At 39.5% G+C, this 7,889-nt stretch overlaps 1 pseudogene; it reads left to right on the top strand.

Moving 5' to 3' along the window:
* The first annotated feature begins 4,660 nt into the window (after nucleotides 1–4,660).
* Nucleotides 4,661–7,631, top strand: LOC112300936 (dolichyl-diphosphooligosaccharide--protein glycosyltransferase subunit 1-like; annotated as a pseudogene).
* The last annotated feature ends 258 nt before the right edge of the window (nucleotides 7,632–7,889 follow it).

Genomic DNA, 7,889 nt, shown 5'->3' on the forward strand with positions numbered 1-7,889 from the left:
TCCTTTACTCTTCTGTTTTAACTTTGTACAATGAGCATATGCTTTAAAATTCAGAAAACTTAACACCCAATTAATTTTTGTAAAACAAATTCTTCTTAAATGTTGGAACTAAATATGCTTTATTTTCTACATTAAATAAAAGTAAATTTTACTAGAATTAAGACAATTATTTGATCTGCCACCTCCCACTCCATGTTCAGTGTTTCCTTGAGGGTGTAGACGAGGCAAACAATTTTATTTGTAAAAATTTTATGGGTTTAGAAATTAATTCCACCCTGAAAATGATACAAATGGTAAATTAAATTGCAAAGATTTCTACTTGCATGGCATTTGTTCAGGTAATGATTTGAACACAGGTAGTGTCGTATGGAAGACTAATAGACTACAACCAGATAGGTTTTATTTTTTTTGGATTTAATCTGACACCTCTATGAAATTTAGTTTGTTGTTTGTCTCATTTCTTACAGTAGTATTGACAGATTATTTTTTTCACTACTACAATGCCTCCAGTAAATGTCTCCCCATACTGGAAATAAAGAACTCTATTTTATTTTCAAATTTGTTTATTCATTTATCTTGGGATTTTTTTCCTAATATATAAAAGGATAAATATTTGAAGTTGTTGAAGTATTAAATTTATCTTTTAAAGGATACTTGTATGCTAAATAAAGTTACAAATGAAGTTTGTTTTGATCAAATGCTCCCAATAAGTCTAATTTTAATAATAAAGATAATAGTAATAAATTCCAATAGTACTATCAATACAGTTTCCAGCAAAATGAAGGTTATAGTGGATTTTTTCTTTTTGAGCTCATTATTTTTTGTTATTTTTTATCTTCTTTATTTTTAGAAAGAGGGCAAGGGAAGGAGAAAAAGAAGAAGAAAAATATTGGTGTGCGGGTGAGAGAAGTGAGACAGAAAAGTCTACTGGTGCCTTTACTACGTGCCCTGACTGGGACCAAACCCACAACTTGACTAGGAATCAAATTGATTACTTTCCAGTTTGTAGGATGGCATCCAACTCACTGAGCCACACTGCCCAGGCCAAGCTTGCTATCTTTCAGCTGTTACACCTCTGTAATCTTCAAAATTAAAACACTCATTATCTTGTAAAATATATCAAGAGAGAAGAATCATGATTTTGAAACATTTCTTAAATAATTTTATATTATGAATAAATGAATCTTACAGAGCAGCATAACAATAGGTATCACTCAACATGAATTATAAAAGTTTCATGAATAGACAAAGAAGTCTGTACTTAGCTATGCTAGTCATCAATTACTGTTTAATTTTTTAAGGAAAAAGAAATATTTAGTAAACTCTTCAGATCTTATTTCACCCTTTTTATTTTTGGCTGGATGAAGAATTCTTTCTATTAACTCAATCACACACCTTTTAAATCGCATTGTTGGTGAGCCTTCTCCATTTGGAAAGCACATCTTAGTGTGGGACACTGGCTGGAATGGTTTCTTTGATTTCCTTTGCCATTGATTTGTTCTGGTTTCTGGAATGCCTGTTCCTTAGCTGTTGGCCTCTGGGACAGGTCCTCTAATGTTCTTATCTTTTCACTGATATTCCCATCCATTTCTTTGTGTTCTGTTGTCCAGAAAAGTTCTGCAGTTATGTCTTTCAGGCCTTCTGCTGAGATGTTTATTTCTGCTAGCATAGTTTTAATTTCCAAGAGTGTTTCATTTCCTGAACTTTCATTTTTATAGCCACTTCTTTGTGTTCTTACAGTTGTAATGTCTTTCCTTATTTCTCTAAGAATAGCAATAACTTGTTTTTTAGGTTTTCTTCTTCCACTGCAGTCTCTGTTCTCTCTAATTTGTCTGCTTATGTGTAAGATGGGGGACCGCCAATCTGATGGCTCTTAGCAAGTGGATAAGGGGGTGGAAAGGACTGGGGGATCACTCCCCAAGGAGACCCACATCTTGGGAGATGGAAGCAGGTGTAGGGAGTGTCAGTGGATGCCAGCTAAGGATCTGTAGGACACACTGGCTGGGCCATATGGCACACCCCTTGAAGTGAGCCCCTTCAGGCCTTACCAGAGTTCTCTCCTGGGAAAGAGGCTGGTGTCTCAGCACCATTGTAACTTCACATAATCCCTCAGCTTCTTCAGTATGGTCTTCCACCTCAACCCAGCCTTTTGCAAAGATGGGAGAAGAGACCCAGAATCCAAGCTACAGCAGTGTCCACCGTTTGCTCAGCATTCAGTGTAGAGCCCAGGGCTGTTCCATGCAATCGCTCTGTCAGCTTCTGCTTCTAAAACCGCCTCCCCCATATTCATGGCACCCCTCTCCCTGCATGGCAGAGGTACTTGGTACCTGCTACTCCCAACTTTTTGAGTCTTCTTTGGGGTAAAACACATTGATTTTTTTGTTTTGTTTCCCCATTGCTGATTTAGTATTCACCTTCTCCAGTCCACTGCACAGTTGCCTGCTCATCTGCTTTCCAGAGAAGAAACTACCAGGGGTCTGCAGTTTCCTTTTCTCTTCATCTTTGGGGATTTTATGCCTGCCAAATCAGCCTGGTGAGAAGAAACATGAAGGGTGATTAGACAGCCACCCATGAAAGACCATTTGGGATGGAGACTCCTTGGAGGCTGGGACCAGGAAGGATACCAGACTACGATCCGGATGAGACGGAGGCAACTCACTGGCTTGAGGACAGAGAGCGGGGCTGAACTCCGACACTGGTCCAAGGAGGTGCTATGGTTTAGAGAGCATCGAAAGCCACTCCGCCAAGGTGAGAAGCACGGCCATGGGCCGGGTCCATGGCGAACAGGAGCCAGTGAGAACGCCTGCCTGAACAAAATGCAACCCCAGCTGGACCATCAAAGCTGTACCTCCCACAAAGCTCCCCGGTTATGACATGTCTTCCCAGTGGCTGGAAGGCACATGCTGCGCGATCTGTCCCCTGGACGTCGAAGGTCTGAGCAGCAGAGTCCTGGCCACTCAACACTTCTGACTTCTCTTTTGAAGGGAAGTTAATTGTCATATGATATAAGAAATTTAAGGACAAAGGACTCTATAAACCAGTGATACTTCTGATTGGCCTTTGTTAGTTAAGTAGCAAAAAAAAAAAAATCATTGATTCGTAAAAACCCAGTTGACTAACTTCATGTTATTTGAATGAGCTGGGTTAACAGCAGTTTAATTAAACTGAATTAATAGAAGATGAAATGGCTAGGGTCAGTTTCCTGTCTAATGTTTGGCTTTGTTTTATTTAGTCACTAGAAAACAAACTATCCAGGCTCTTTTTTCTTTTTTTTGCACTTTTTTTGTTTTATAAGAAAATAGCTTGCCATGAAAACTTATAGTTTTACTTTATATTTTATTGATTTCTATGTGCTACTTCCATAGATCATGCATAATTAAACTTATTTACAACATAAAGTAAAATAAAATTTAATTACAATTCAGAAGAAGAAAATAGTATTAATCATAACATTATCACCACCAGTAACTTCCATGCTAAGTATATCTACTTCATTATCTTATAAGAGAAGGGGGGAGTAAGATTCTCTAAAACTTTTATCAAGTATCCACTGATTTCATCCATATATGGAATGTTCAAATAAACTTTTGATTTCATTGTAGTTTTTTTGAAAGGTAGAGAAAATCTTGTTTCATTTGGAAATCTGTAAATTTTCAGCTGATGTTTGATTTTACTTTGAAACAGAGTGAAGTTCTTATGATAGAAATATGATGATAATGAAATATACCAGGACACTTTAGAGTAGATAAATAACTGAGAAACTTAGGTCATTATACTTCCCATTTGAAGCTACTAGGTATTGTCTAGAGGTTGTGGAAGATATATTTTGACAACAGTAATTGAACTTTTTAGGACAAATCAAACTACTAGCCAGACTTATGATTTCTTTTTGTGCTCTTTTTCTATTGAGTTTCTCTTTTAGTTTTAGAGACGAGAAGAGTAGTAGTTATGCCTATCAAATAGTATTATACCTTCATAAATGCCTGGTTATCTTTGATTGTATGTTGGTCACTGTGTATGAAAACCTATTGTAGAAAATGTTTGTGCTTGATATCATCCACCGAAGATGATTTTCTTTGCTTTTTCCTGGCAAATGGGAGCACTAGCAATGCGTGATTTCTTTTGCCCAAATTCAGAGGTAGGTGTATTCTGAGCTGCAGAAGTGACTTGAAGCTAGGCAGCAGTGCCATAAAACTACTTTGTCCCACCCTGTATTTCATTATGTAATTGCTCCTTGGGTGTTTTTCCTTGTAAAATTATACATATGCCAAATTACAAATATTGTATGGAGTCTTAAAAGAATACATATTAATGAGTTGCTAGCTATACAGTTTCATTTTCTAACTTAGACGTGTGTGTCTGAACTCTGTTGTCAGACTGACTTGCATTTGCCTCTTGTGTTCACCATTTGCTGGCTATGTTACCTTGATCTAGAGACTCTCTGACCTTCTGCTTTCTTGTCTATAAAATAAGAACTACCTTACAGTTAGCAAGATGTATGTTCTTTGCATAAAATAATATTTACATATGATAAGAGTATAGGGAACTCCTATTTTCTGTTCCTCACATTTACCTATCTCTCATGATTAGAGATTAAGTCTTTGACCAGAGACTGGGAGGACCTGCTGGGCAGTCCCTGCTGCTTAGCTGGTTCTTGTTCATGGAGATCCCTGCTGCCCACCTCCTTCTGCTCCTGCTTGCTGCTCCAGGCAGCACCTCACTGACACTGCAGCTGGTCAGTGAGGACATGAAGCACACCACGGACCTGAGCACCCACCTAGCCAAGGAGATGGCTGAGGTGGTCTTGGTGCCCCCTGGTGGTGTCCCCACATCCTGTGCTGCCTCCTTCCTCTGGCCTAGGAGCTAGAACTCAAGGCATGGTGGACACATGTCAGCTTGCAAGTGAAGGAAGAAGATGAGGAAGATAATCTGGAAGTACAAGAAACCAAAATTAAGGGTGAAAGTGGGAGATTCAATCTTCACAGTCAAGTTTCTGGTTGCTCTTGATCCTGGGACCAAGATTTCAGTCATTGAGGAACGAGTCTGTAGTCATGTGCTTCAGCTGTATCCAACTCAGATGGTCCAACCAGAGGGGCAGCTTGTGGTGGCTGAGGGCAACCATTCTTTCTTTCTTTTTTTTCTTTTTCCACTTTTAAAAATAGAATCACAATTTACTTTTATTTGCTCACCTTGTAAAAACACATTCGCATCTTAATCCATGGAGATTTATTTAAAGCCAAATTTCATATTGTTAATTTGGCTAAATAAAAATATGTTGGTATACTTTGGAAGTATCTGGGTATTTCTTACTTGAATGGAAACTAGTTTTTTTACTATTGACCCTATTGCAGGTGTCCCTCATTTCCCTCCCCCTTTGCCCATCTCCACCCAGCACTCCTTCCTCCCCTCCCCTGACCTTCACCATGCTATTGTCTGTGTCCATGAATTATGCATATATATTCTTCGACTAATCTCTTCACCCTCTTTTATCCAGTTCCCCCAATCCCTTCCCCTGATAGCTGTCAGTCTGTTCCAAATATCCATGCCTTTGTTTCTATTTTGTTTATCAGTTTATTTTGTTCATTAGATTCTACAAAAAAAGTGAGATCATTTGATATTTGTCTTTCTTTGATTGACTTACTTAGTTTAGTATAATAATCTCCAGGTCCATTCTTGCTGTCACAAAGGGTAAGAGTTCCTTCTTTACAGCTATGTAGTATTCCACTGCTTAAATATACCACAGATTTTTTACCCACTCATCTACTGATGGACACTTGGGCTGTTTCCAGATCTTGGCTATTGTAAACAGTGCTGTTATGAACATAAGAGTTCATATATTCTTTATGACTGTTATTTTGGGATTCCTAGGTATATTCCCAGAAGTGGAATTGCTGGATCAAAAGGCAGTTTTATTTTGAATTTTTTGATGAAATTCCATACTGTTTTCCACAGTGGCTGCACCATTCTGCATTCCCACCAGCAGTGCATGAGGGTTCTCTTTTCTGCACATCCTGGCCAGCACTTGTTGTTTGTTGATTTATTTATGGTAGACATTTTGGCAGGTGTGAGGTTTTAATTTGCATCTTTCTAATGGTTAGTGATGTTGAGTATTTTTTCATATGTCTATTGGCCATCTGTATGTCATTTTTTTGGAGAAGTGTATTTCAGGTCCTTTGCTCATTTTTTAATTGGATTGTTTGTCTTCCTGGTATTGAGCTGTATAAGTACTTTATATATTTTTGGAAATTAACCCCTCGTCAGATACATCATTGGGAAATGTGTTCTCCCTTGCAGTGGATTGAGGGCAACCACTATTTCTACCTTCCCTAATCAACAGAGACAAACAATGTGTGTGATGCTTGTCTCCAGAAATGTGGAAAGCTAGACTAAGATGGAGAACCCCAGGTGGTCTGAAGACCTGCTAGATTATGGACCTTTCACAGTGTCCTGTCTATAATCAGGATACTGTTAAAGCTCTTCCCTGTTTATCACCAGCATGAGCCCAGTCATCTAGGTCTCTCACTGGGGGAGAATGCTGTAGAAGAAAATGTGGACTTGTAGCACATAGGGAATGTGCTTCAGAGGCTTTTTTCACAGTGTGATTACTAGGGACAGCCAGATAGTGGGATGTCCTCCATCCAGTTTTTAAGGCCATCTCCCTGGATGCTCTCCAGGATGTTTATTGCTGGGATGAGGATGAGATTGGCAATGTTTCCACCAGCCACCTTTTTATTTTGCATGACTCTGTAGAGATGAAAACCCAGTATTCCTTCCCTCTTTTTGGAGGGTGGGAGACACATTATATCATTGGCTATGACCTCCCAAACTTTGAGTTCCTCCTCTATAACTTGGGTGACAAACATGCAGGGATGATTAGGTTTGTGGACCACGTGTTTGATGAGCAAGTGGTAGATTCCTTGTGAAGATTATCTTGCATGAAGAAGCCCAAAACATCCAAGTTGACAGTCCCCATCAGATCACTCGTGCCCCAGATGAGCTGCACTACACCTTCCAGGACATATTTGGCCGCCCTGTGATTGTTGCCTATAAGACAAATCTGGTAGATCAGCACATTCAGAACATTGTGGTGTACTGCATATTCCACAAGATGCTCCTGCTGTAGGAGTCCCTGCTAATGGTGGCAACTTTCTACATCTTGTTCTTCTGTTATCATGTACATCAGGCTGGACCTTTCCATCACAAGAGATACAGCTGTGGAAGCCAGGATGAAGGTGGCCTGCATCACAGAGCTGGTCTTGACCATGGTCACTAAGTTCTTGTCTCTACTGTCACTTTGATGAAACTGTCAATAGGTAAAAGCAGTCCCAGGATATGTCCATCCTCAAAAGTATCAAGAAGAGCCTGGAGACAGAACACAAGGCCTTCATCAGTGAGATTGCACTGCTGCCATCCAGACTGAATACAGAGGGCTCCTGACTGTGTGACACAACTAGCAAAATGCAAAAACGAGGTGCCCAGGTCAAGGGGCTGGTGCTGAAGTGTGTGGTGGAAGCTGAGTGCATAGTGACTGGCAAGCTCAAGAAAGACCTGTACATATAAAACAAGAAGGTCATCTCAGGAAAGTGACAGGAGTTTGTCACCAGATCAACCATATCCTGGATGCTCTTTAGCTTCTGCCAGTTGTCTCAGGGTGGACCCAGGGTGTTGCACTTACTGATGGCAGGTGTGTGTGTGTAGGGGAGTGAATATCTAGGCCAGTGAATGTTGGCATCTGTATTTTGAAAAAAAGCTTTTAAGGAAGAGAAGCCAGGCCCTGCCTCTGGCAACACAAGAAGCTTATTTTTGGCTCTAAAGTGTTCCTTTAAAAAAGTTCTCCCCCCAAAATAAAACCCTTAAATGCCATAAAATAAAATATCTTTTTTTGAATA

Source organism: Desmodus rotundus, chromosome 2, assembly GCF_022682495.2.
Source record: "Desmodus rotundus isolate HL8 chromosome 2, HLdesRot8A.1, whole genome shotgun sequence".
Classification (NCBI taxonomy): domain Eukaryota; kingdom Metazoa; phylum Chordata; class Mammalia; order Chiroptera; family Phyllostomidae; genus Desmodus; species Desmodus rotundus.